Here is an 11,500-nt window from a genome sequence, read left to right as displayed (position 1 = left end):
CTGAAAGTGGAAGGATGGAATAAGATACTCCATGAAAAGTGAATAAAAAAGAATAATAGGGTTTGATTCATCCATTTTGAAGAGACGGGGGAGCCGGGGGCTCGTCTGATCCAAGGACCCCGAACCAAGAAGCGGCAGAGTTTGAGACACCAGCAGCTGTGGGCTCGGCAGGAGCGGCTCCATCGGCCGAAGTTGGGGGGGCGGTGCCGAGCACGCGGGGTTGGGGGGGGTCCTGGTCTTTGGCTTCTCGACTCGGTCCTGTTTCGACAGCAAAATGTTTCGGCCTGTCAGAGCTGCCCCTCACTTCTTCAATGTGTTTCTCCTCCATTGTAATGACTCAGTACACCTAACTGTCAGGGTACAGATTTGGCCCTGCTGATTGGGCTGCATGATTTGTAAGATTTCACTGGGTTTCCAAAACCCTGCTGCAAGCCAAGACTCAGTGATAATGTTCACATCTGAGACACATTTTAATGCTTCTGTCTCACCCATTTTAAGCTTTTATTGGGGGAAAATCTGTCCATTTTATTTATCAAATTTTATTGTACACTCATTGAAAGTTCTGTGTGACTTTGAAAGAAAATATTTTCCTGGCCCCACTCCCTGGCGTGACTCTGCACTGAGATCCCTAGGAGAAGACCCCACAGTCGCCATCTCTTCCTTTTGTCCAGGCCTCAACTCAGCTCTCCTTTTCCACTCCTGCACTTTCTTCAGTTTTGAAGTGGCAGCCACCCTGCCGGGCTCTCAGAGAATGGTCGGAGTGAAGCCAGTTGGAATCAATCCGGATTTCCAGCTGAAGCTGAGCAGCGCAGGCTCCAGACTCATGGTGGTCAAGTTCACCATGAGGGTGTGGACCGTTGTCTAAGGAGTGCCCCAGCATTCAATTCTATAAATAATATCCACAGGCTGTTTTCTTAGAAGTAGATGTACATTGGTGTCAGGGAACAGCTGCCACCAACAATGTAACACCTACATTTTTGTTTTTCTGAAACAAAGTGAGAATTGATCAATATCAGGGAGCAGATGCTGTAGGATTAGAAGAAAAAATCAAGCAGCACTTAGAAAATGACCCTGGAAGCAGCGAGGACACAGATATTCCAAAAGGCTATATGGATTTAATGCCTTCTGTTAACAAAGCAGGTTGAGAATGTCTTAATGAAAGCGATGAGCATGGGTTTGACAAATGTTAAGGAAAAGACATGACCTTGGAATCTGACTGTGATGAACAGCTACTTATTACTGTGGAGTGCAATCAACCGCTTAAACTTTATTCCTTGAGATTTCAAGGGCCAGATAATGTCAAGGGCCTAAATATGTAAACATTTTTATCAGCTTACCGCAATCCATGGATTTTGAAGAGACAGAAAGAAGTGAACCAACTCAAGCTTTGGAGCTGACAGAGGATAAAGAAGATAGCATTGTTCCACCTTTTTTTGTTAAGTGTCAGAACATTAGCAGTAACTATATTTGTTCAGTCTAATCAAGGTGAAGAAGAAACAACAAGAATTTGGTATTTTACTTTTATTGGTTCTCCAGTCCAAACAACAAACATGAATAACTTCAAACGAGTAGTTAGCAAAAAAGGAGAAAGCCACTAAGATACAAAAGACACTGGAAGACCTACTGCAATCAGATTTGCAGCTCCTGGATAATTGCTTGATTCTCTGTAGAAACTGTCAGTGTTTCATTGTTTGCAATTACCAATAAATCATTGCTTTTGTTCAGATGATATCACTAGTGTTTCTATTGTAATCTTGATACATGCAGTTGTAAATAAAAGTCATTACTTTTGGCAAGCGTAAATTTTGTCACTATGCATAAATATTATCACTTACCTTTTATTTGAATATTTGCCAGCTTCTGATTTTAGCAGAGACTTAATTGTCTGGCAGCATATTGTTTGAAAGCTACTTTCCGTCTTCAGAGGATCAACACTGTTGTAAGGAATTAAGGAGTACTTGTGTACATGTACACATAGAATGACTATGATAAATGGACTTGCACAGCTAACCTTGCTCAAACAGGTGCTGACTTCTATTTTTATTAAAAGACATTTGAGTATCTGGGCTATATTGAGTATACTCATATTATAAACTGCCAGAAATAAATAGGTTCAATAAGATTTAAGTACTCTTACCTAAAGCAATTAGTTAATGGGTCTACAAGTTCCCATACCAAGATTTTAATATGGTCTGTATAAACTTTAATTTGAATCAGACATTTTCTTTACTAATAGAGAAATATTGAATTCAGACAGTTAGGAAAAATACAGTACATTTAACAATAGAAATTATTTTCTTTAATCCAGTATTATCTGAATTACCAAAACATGCAGAGTATATACAGAGGTCATGAAAATGAGTTTGTAAAAAGTTATATTTAAAAGATGATTCACAGAAGCTGGCTAAATATCTGTCCTTTATTCTTTTAATCTTAAAATTGTAAGCTAGAAAGTCTTGGCAAATTTAATTTTTAAATTTCTAAATATTTCTAAATGAAGTACTTTAAAGAATATGTAAGCATCTTATATACTCTTTAAGTTGTCTTTCAGTTAATAAATTGAGAGCATTCTTGTGTAGAAATAAAGTAGCAATACTGTTTGCCCTTTGAGACCAATGTATTTATACATGATTTTGAAGAAATTATAAGTTTTAATGTCAAAAGTGGTTTTCTGAAACCCAAGTGTCATTAGGTAATGCTTAGTTCATTTGTATGTGAACACAGTAACTGGTCTATGCTGATGTCATATTGTATGTCTTTCAAAAATTTTGTTGCCTTGGGTTAAGTTGGTGGCAGATCGGCAAAAAATAAAAGTTTATAATACTCCTAAAAAAAGAATAATAACCATATTTATATCAAATAAATAGTCTTTAACTAAAAATAAGGAAGGCCATTATATAATTACAAATGGGTCAACTCTCCTAGAAGAAATTACAATTCTAAAAATATATGCACCCAATATTGGACCCTCAATTATATCAAGAATATATTCATAGACCTAAAGTGAGTGATACGCTCTGGTAAAATAATAGCTGGAGCCCTTAACACCTCAATAGACATATCATCCAGACAGAAAATCAGGAAATGGCAGAGTTAAATTGCTCTCTAGAACAAATGGACCTAACAAGCATCTGTGAAACCTGTCATCAAATAGTTTGTGAGTACACATTTTCCTCATAAGCACATGGAGCACTATGCAGGGAAGATCAAATGAAAGGCCACAAAACATCTGAAAAATGTGAAAAATTAAAATCAAATCAAAGGGAAGGTGACAGATTAGCAATCCCCAGAACTTTCTTGGTTTTCCATGAGTCCAAAAGTAAACTTCATGGGCCTGACTTCAGGGAGAGGTGGATGGTATGGAAAGGCACAGATACAATAGTAGACAGTAGACATAGACCAGGTGAAATCCAGAACACTTAACTTTGGAATTGTAAAACGAAGCAAAGAATCCTAACATTGGGTGCTAGTCAATAAGGTGTGGAAAGGGTAGAATTTCTTTCAGCTCAGTGAGGCGTTAGCCTAAAGAGGAATGGAAGGCTTTGCCAAGTTTCATGGGCACACACTATGGCACTCTGTACTTTAAGAAGGATGTCTGTGATCTGTGCAGTAAGAAGTCACTGGGGAAGGGGTCCTCCACAACTCCCAGCTTGTTCACTAGTGCTATACTATGGGACCATCTTAAGAGAGGTCTTACCATCAACTTTTTCAGCTACAAGTTGCAGAAGACCCTGGATTTCTATTTCTAGAATCCACAAAGGGCTCCCCTCTTCAATGGCTAAGTAAGAAACCTCCCTGAGATCAACACTTGGGCCCAGGAAACTGAGTGTGACTTTGATGGAGACTTTGTGGCACAGGTCTTTGTGGTGGGAACTGTGGGATACACTGCAGAGGGAAATGGAGAGCACTTTAATTCTGAAAAGGCAGCCTAATCTCTGGAAAGAGGAATGAGCCCAGATGTGTGTGAATATGATTGGAGGAAGGTAGGTTTAAGATGGGGACTGGCATGACTTTGCAGGATCACCCAGTGGATGCACCTCACCCACACAGCACAGATTACTTTGGCTTAGCTGATTTCGACACTCAGAGCCCCAGAAATATTAAATGAAAATGTAGCCACCACTGAGACATTTCTGGGCCCATGCAAGTTTTGGCAGAGTGCCTCTGGTGTGAGGTTATCTATGTGCTCAGCCAGCAGGAGTGGCTTGAGCGTGGCTCCTGGACTCACTGCATTGCCAGGTCTGTGTGCCAAGGACACTCATAGTAGCTTGCCCCTGTGGTTTGAAAGGCAGGGTGTTGCCAATCTGCAGACCACTCTCTCTGGTCTGACCTGTTTACACCTCAGAGAGAAAACTGTTCACTACATGCTGTAAACTGTAAAAGGAAACTGTAAAACAGGAATCCTGGGAGGAAAGGCAAATCATGTACATCCCCCACCTCTGCAGCAAGGGGAACTATTGACTGGTCTTTCTTATTGTCTTGTTCTGTATTTTCTGTATATTTATTTTATTTTGTTTTTCTCATTATTACTTCTCTTATCTTCATCCAATATGCCTTTCCTCTCTTTCCTATCTGTGTCTTCTTCCTTTTTTCCACTCTCTGTCTTCTTTTTAAAACTTATTTATTAATATTTTAATACTTTAATAATAATTTAAAATCTTTAGTTTATCCTACATGTATCTTATCTCCTTTCTTTTATATCCTTACTTAGGGGGCATACTTGCTTTTTCCAAGTATATTTTCCCAGACTAAAATATTTGATTTATTTTTGAGTTGTTACTGTGGGCTGCATGCTCTTCTCTGAGTGATAATGAGGAGTGAGAACTCAAAAGAAAACTATTCACTAAAAAGACCCTATGAAAGCTGGGAGAGATACCCATTCCCAAAAGATGCACAAATTGCAATGAAGAAACACAAGATATGAAAAGGCAAGTCACATGATTCCTCCAGAAGTTCCTAGCTCTTCAATATCCAAGTGCAAAGAAAGCAAAATGGCTAAAATACCAGACAAAAATTCATAAAAGACAAATGACCACCAAGAGGAGAAAAAGCATACAAATGATCACGAAGAGGAGAAAAATACAGAGGTGAATGAATAAAGGGTCAGTTCAAGACTTAGCTAAAAATATTGTTCAATAGATAAAGATTCTGAGAAAAAAGTCCTGGAAGTGAAAAGCACAATAAATGAAATAAAAACTCAGTTGAAAGGACCACCAGAAGACTAGATAAAACACAAGAAAGAGTATCAGGGATTTAAGATGAGACTGAGAAATTGTTACATTCATTTGGTAATAAAGAAAAAGACATCAGAAGTAGACAACTCTAAAACTCATATGGAAACAGAAAACACCCTGAATAGCTAGGGAAATCCTGAGCAAAAAGAGAACTTCTGGATGTACCACATCTATTTCCAAACTATACCACAAAACCATAGTAACAAAAACGTGTCTGCACAAAAACAAACAAATAGACCACTGGAAAAGAATTGAAATCCCACAGACAAGCCCGTGTCTACAGCCATCTGATTCTCAACAAAGGGATCAAAATCATATGTAAGAAAATGGCAACCTCTTCAATAATGGTTAAAACTGGATCAACAATGTAGATAACTAATCTTGATCCCTATCTCTCACCCTGTGAAAAATTAAGTAAAAATGGGTTGCAGACCTTAATGAAACACATGAAATATTGAAACCAGTAGAGGAAAAAGGGGGAACACTTCAAGATCCAGGCATAAGGATTGACTTTCTGGATAGGATTCCAATAGCTCAGGATATCATAGAAGAATTGACAAATGTCTTTGCTTCAAAGAGCTTCTGCATAGTTTGACTAGCATAAGGATCATTAGGGTTAGTTATTTCTTAAGTATTTCTTCAAAAAGATGAAATCCATCCTGTCCTTGGTTTTCTTTATTGGTGAATGTTTTATTAGTACTTTGATCTCATTGATTGCTAATGATCTAGTTAGGTTATTTATATCCTCTTGATTCAATATTATTATATTATGTGTGTCTAGACATTTGTCTATTTATTATAGATCTTTCAATTTTTGCAAATGGATTTTTGAAACCATTCCTAGTGATACTCTGTATTTTAGTAATATTTGTTGTAAAAGCCCCTCTTGTCAACTCTAGTTTTATTTGTTGGGTCTTCTCTCTCTTTCTTTATCCAGTTTGGCTAAGGATTTGTCAGTCTTGTTTCTTTTCTTTCTTTTTTTAAAAAAACACTGATCCTTTGTATTGTTCTTTTAGTTTAGGCTCTTTTTCATAATTTCTGCCATAGTCTTTAGCATTTCTCTCCTTCTTTTGATTTGGGGTTGGTTTTGTTTTTATTTTTCTGTGAACATGAGATGCCTTTTATATTTTATATTTGATATCTCTCTAATTTTTTTAATGTAGGCATCCAAATCTATAAACACTTCCCTTAGCAGTACTTTCACTGTATCTGGTATTGTTTTTTTGTATCTGGTATATTGTGGTCACAATTTCATTTGATTCTAGGAATGTTTTAAATCAATTTCTTCAGTGAACTACAGTTTATTCAAAAGTATATTGTTCAATATTTATGTGTTTGTTTCATTTGTGTATTTTCTGTTTTTGTCAATCTCTAAATTTCATTCCATTTTAAACTGACATGATACAATGAATTGTTTCATATATTTGTTACAACTTGCTTTGAGGCCTCCAATATGATCTATTTTGGAAAAAGTTCCACTTAAATAGTTAATTAAAATACTAAAATATTTTTAAAAAATGACATGCCATGACTAAGTTTTATTTAATCCTGGAACTCAAGGGTGGTTAGCTCAGAAAAATAAATTTTATGTGTACCAGGTTCTTGGGTTGAATGAGACTCACCTTCTTAGTGGTCTACACCTCACCTCTTGGGTTTCCTCCCTGAAATACTATGTGATAAAAGACTTGTTATTAAACTTAATTCAGAAAAGTTTAGTTAAATATTAAATGAGATGTTATACCACCTACCACACTGTAGGCAGTTGTCTGGTATGGAATATGTTCTATGAATGACCTACTTGAAAATTTATAAGCTGCTTTAGACTTTAGTAGCAATAAGATATGGGATATTATTCCTCAAAATTAAGAAAATTATAAAAGGAGAAAGAATTTTAAAAATATATAGATACCAGTTATCTCACTGACAAATCAAAAGAGTAACTCCTATATTCTCAATAACTTTATAGAAGACATTTTATAGTATTTGACCATTTATTATATAAAACTCTTGAAATGCAAATGGCAGGGAATTTCTTTTATCATATAAAATTATCTGCCAGAAACTTGAAGAAAACATCTTTCTAGTAGAATAAAAGCATTATCATCTTATACTACTTTAATGTTTTTAAATTGGTGCATATGACATTTATAAAGGTGAAAAAAATTTTAAAAACATAATGGAACTTGCATCAACTAACCTATTTCTTTCAGTAATGACCCATTGTGCGTGTGCATGTGCATGTGTGTGCATGTGTGTGTGTGTGTGTTTTCAGGAATCCAGCTTGTGGATCAAACAAAAGGGTAGTCTGAAAATCCATCAAAAGGTTATTTTTTTTTACCTCATGAGGCTTCAAGAACTGACCTTATCTCAAGGCTGGTAAAGCACTGGGGAAATAGGATGGCCCTGGGTTCATTCACCCTAGCTCCCGTCTGTACACAAGCTGGAGTTTTTGACCATTAATTAGAGCAAGAGCTTCTGTGATAATCAGATGGAAGTGATGAACCATCTTCCCAGGAAATAAACAAGCACCCACCCCTTTTGCGTGCAGTTGAAAGGGCTCCTGATGGAGGCTGGTCACTATGGAGCCTGCCAACTACAGTTTGTGCAAGGGTTCTGCCCAGCCTAGGTCAGTACACTCCTGACCTATAGCACAAGATACCCTTTTCTGATTGATTATGTTACCTCCAAAGCCTTAGGGCCTTCCCTACCAGTCAGAATTGGGTCTTCTGTTGGGTCCTGTGATACTGCCAGGGGGACGGAACAGTAAGGCACAAGAGTATGACAAAGGGACCCATATCTAGAAATGATCATGGGGACTTCACTGCAAGCAGATGCCTACAGAGGTACCAGGAACTTAGGGAAGTCAGTGATAAGAGGATCCGGGCTGAAGCATAAGGACAGTAGAGAAAGACAGAAGGCATTTCCCAATAGTGAGAGCAGCCTAGATATACCACCATCATTGCCTTGGTTTGTTTGGTTCTATGTTAACAATACTTGGGACTGGGGACATACAGAGTTTTATCATGTACAGTTCTGAGCAGTAGGTTGAAGGGTATGCCTCTGATGAGGGTCTTCTAGATACATCAGTTCATGGCATAAAGCAGTCAAACACATTTTTACAAATTAGGAACCCACTTCTGTAATAACTAACACACTATCACAATAGAGGGATTAATTAGTTCATGGTGGTAGACCTTTTCAGGAATCACCTCTCAAATGTCCAACCTCCCAATCTTATTGCATGGGTTAAGTTTCTAGCACAGGAACTTTGGGGGACACATTCAAACCATAGAGAGTTTCATTGTTGAGTATGTATAATATTTCTATGTTGCAAATTATAGTGTACACATTTTAGTTTTAATTTCTGAAAATCCAGAATTAAACTGGTTCCACTCGAAGCTATGGCTTTTGTGCTTCTGTGGCAAAGACTTACCATTGGCTAGTAAACAAAGACTTGAGTTTCAGCAAAACCTCAAGATAAATCACTGGGTTTTCTAATCACTATAGGAGATGTCTTATGTTTGTATAGTGCTAAGACTTGGATGGGGTTTGCACTCCAAGTGTTCACATGTTGCAAGATTAGTGCTTGGTTTGGAAATGTTAAGAAGGGGTAGGACCTTCTGAAGATTTAGTTTAGTGGAAAATGCTTATTACCCTGTCACTCTCTGGTATCCCGCCTCTCCCTATCACATCTCCCTCTTGCAAGAACTCCCCTCATGATGTCAACCATTATGAGGGGATGTAGGTAGCCTGGCCAAAACCACTGCTATGTTGTTTGGGCTTTAAGCATTTATAACTCCTAGTTAAGTATCCACCTTCCAGATTCATGTACTTCATTACAGTAGTGATGAATAGACTAATAGAGAAATTGGTAGGATGAGTGCAGTTACTATACCTGAAAATATTGTAGCGATGTTGGAATGGGGTTCTGGGAAGAGGTTTGGAGGAGCAGATGGAAAATGCCCAGACTGATGACACAATAATAACCAATAAACAGAATCAGCCTAGGTGCCCATAAACTGATGAATGGATAAAGAGAGTGTGATATATGTATACATAAGGAATTATTTAGCTGTAAAGAAGGATGAAATTGTGTCAGTTGTAGGAAAACTGTTGGATTTGGAGATCAATGCTCAGAAAGACAAAATCACATATTTTTTCTCTCATATGCAGACTCTAGGGCTAAAACACACACACACTATATAAATGTAAATGGGGAACAGTTTCGGGGTGGGCAGTAGGAAGAGAGAGGGAGAAAGGAAAGGAAGATGGGGTGAATATGACCCAAGTATATTATATGCATGTGTGAAAATATAATAAGACCCACTAAAATTGTAAAAATAAATGGGTTGGGGAAAAGAAAGAGTAAAAGTGTGAATATGATCACAGTACATGTGTGCATGGTAACACCACAATAAAACAATGTGAGTGATATATGTTAATAAAAACAGTTTTTAAAAGAAAATGCCTACAATGCTGTAATTATAGAAGTATGGGTAATTCTGTTGATGGCTTAGAAAACCAGGAGACTAGAGTCTATGCTCAGGTGGAAATGAGGCTCTTCTTGGGAACCAGGGGACAGGTCATCCATGCTACACCTTAGCCATGGACTTGACTGCACTCTGTCCATGTCACGTGGCTTTATGGAAGGTCAAAATTAAAAGTGGTGGACTAGTTTATTTGAAAGAGCTGAACATTGAAGCTGCAGCATAGGTATTACCATGAAACTGAGACTTGATTGGGATCACCTGGGCAGTTCTTGCTTGGGGTCTCCTATGGGTGCAAACAGGCTAGGGCTGGTGTCACCCTAATGGCTGTCTTCACATGGTTCACCTGGAAAGACAGATGATTTATAGGTTATATATGAATAAATGGGTAGGTGGATAGATGTAAAATAGATGACATACAGGTGCTAGATAGATACATACATAGATATGTAAATACACAGGCAGATACATAGATAATGAATAGAAACATACAACTACCTGAATACATAATATAGTTCCACACTTTGAAGATTTTGCATCATCACACCACATTCTGTGAAGTGAACAATTTTTTTGTGGTGCTGGGATGGAACCCAGGGCCTTGAGCGTACTAGGCAAACAGTCTGCCACTAAGCTCCATCCCAGCCCACAAAGAAGACAAGTTTTGGCCTAAGAAGTGAGTATGGAACTTGAGACAACTGAGGGTCTTCCAGGCCCATCCACAATGACCCAGAAAAAAGTATCCACAGAAGGTGTCAGCCTACCTGCCACAGGACAGGAAGTGTCCTTGAACTAATGTGCACTTGACCTTGTCCTGGTCCTGCCTGGGTATCTTTGACTTAACAGAGGGATAGGCTGATCTCCGCCTAGCATTTCATGTATCCTGAACACAACACAGCCTGGACACACAGCAAAGACTTTCCATAACCCCAGAAGCAGAAAAGAAAGTTCTAAGGGAGAATAGGAGTGAGCCCAGGTTAACTCAGGTGGAAAGTTTTCCTCCAGACCCTTCACAAATCCTCCAATTTTGCCCCTAATCAGCTGTGATCACAAATGAACTCATTTAGTATAAACATTCATATTGCCCTTTGGGAAAATATAAAAAAGCATTCATGTGACTCCAGTGATTTCATATTTAAAACTCCATGTAGAGTTTCTGAAAATTTACCTTCTAATTTTTTTGGCACTGTTGGGGTTTGAACTCAGGGCCTTCCACTTGCTAGGCAAGCACTCTTCCACTTGAGCCATGTTCTCAACCCTTTTTGCTTTGCTTTATTTTTTAGATACACTCTCTCTTTTTGCCTTGGATCATGATCCTCTCCCTTATGCCTTCCATGTAGCTGGGATTATAGATGTGAGCCACAGGCTCAGTAAGAGTAGAGGATTTCTAAGCCCCAGTGTCTCTGATGTCTCTTCATGGTTTTGTTCAGAGTTCCCTCACTGACAGGAATATTACAGAAGAGATCCTGTGTTCTTTTGACTTCGTCCTGTGAACAATTATCCCACTTTTGAGGATATTCTTTCCACTTCCTTGATTCATGAGGGTGTCTACCAGCTGTGTCCACTGTACAGTTACTCTTTGCCCTTTTATAATTAACTCTTATTCTGACAGATGTAACACCAAAACTGTGTAAATATATTTATCAAGATTTGTTTATTTGTTTACACACTTTCATGTGCTCATGTCTTACTACTTAATTCAATGGGCTGTAATCTTAATTTTATACATGGTGTGTTATTAGGTCAGTGAAGGCCCCTTGGTCTCACCTTAATGTCCCT

General features: G+C 38.0%; 1 pseudogene; it reads left to right on the top strand.

Annotated features, from left to right (window-relative positions):
• Positions 1-321: 321 nt before the first annotated feature.
• Positions 322-1,798, top strand: LOC141423841 (thioredoxin-like protein 1 pseudogene; annotated as a pseudogene).
• The last annotated feature ends 9,702 nt before the right edge of the window (positions 1,799-11,500 follow it).

This window comes from Castor canadensis, chromosome 6 (assembly GCF_047511655.1).
Source record: "Castor canadensis chromosome 6, mCasCan1.hap1v2, whole genome shotgun sequence".
NCBI classification, from domain to species: domain Eukaryota; kingdom Metazoa; phylum Chordata; class Mammalia; order Rodentia; family Castoridae; genus Castor; species Castor canadensis.
The sequence above is the reverse complement of the archived record's forward strand: the minus strand, read 5'-3'. Positions and strand labels throughout refer to the sequence as shown.